The 860-nt window shown below is 39.9% G+C and overlaps 1 non-coding gene across 1 annotated transcript; it reads left to right on the forward strand.

The window, feature by feature from the left end:
- The first annotated feature begins 224 nt into the window (after positions 1 to 224).
- trnaq-cug (transfer RNA glutamine (anticodon CUG)) lies at positions 225 to 296 on the forward strand. The gene has a single exon. It is a non-coding gene; the product is annotated as a tRNA-Gln (tRNA).
- The last annotated feature ends 564 nt before the right edge of the window (positions 297 to 860 follow it).

Consider the following 860-nt stretch of genomic DNA (forward strand, 5'->3'; position numbering starts at 1 on the left):
TGAACCTCAGCAGCAGGAAAACCAACCGCTATATTTAATGCCCACTTCCGGATCAACCATCTGCATTGATAAGACTTCTCATATGATTTATTTAATGTAACTACATGAAATTAATTTACCGGAGTAATACATGCATTGTGTTAACAGCTGGTAATGAATGAAGAAGAGGCGAAAGAATCAGAGTTACATCAGACTAGTGTCGAACGTATGCGGTAGAAATATATGGTTCTATGGTGTAATGGTTAGCACTCAGGACTCTGAATCCTGCGATCCGAGTTCAAATCTCGGTAGGACCTAAATTTTTGAACTTCTTAGCTGCGAGTCAAAGCAGTTGTAAATTGCTAGTAGATGAAATATACTGAACAACAATATAAATGCAAGATGTAAAGTGTTGTTCTCATGTTTCATCCGCAGATATTAAAGATCACAGACACTTTACAGATGCGTAGAAGGCATTCTCTCAAATGTTGTGCACAAATTTATTTAACCTTAAACAAGTAATCATACTCCTCTCAATTTCCCATTCTCCTTTTTCCAAGATAATCCATCCACCTGACAGGTGTGGCATATAAAGAATATGATTAAACAGCATGATCATTACACAGGTGCACCTTGTGCTGGGGTCAACAAATGGTCACTGTAAAATTTTGTCACAACACAGATGTCTCAAGTTTTGACGGAGTGTGTATTTGGCATGCTGACTGCAGGAATGTCCACCAGAGCTGTTGCCAGAGAATTGAATGTTAATTTCTCTACCATAAGCCTCCTCCAACGTTGTTTCAGAGAATTTGGCAGTACATCCAACCCGCCTCACAACCGCAAACCACGTGTATGGTGTCGCGTGGTCAAGTGGTTTGCCT

Source organism: Oncorhynchus keta, chromosome 17, assembly GCF_023373465.1.
Source record: "Oncorhynchus keta strain PuntledgeMale-10-30-2019 chromosome 17, Oket_V2, whole genome shotgun sequence".
Lineage (NCBI taxonomy): Eukaryota > Metazoa > Chordata > Actinopteri > Salmoniformes > Salmonidae > Oncorhynchus > Oncorhynchus keta.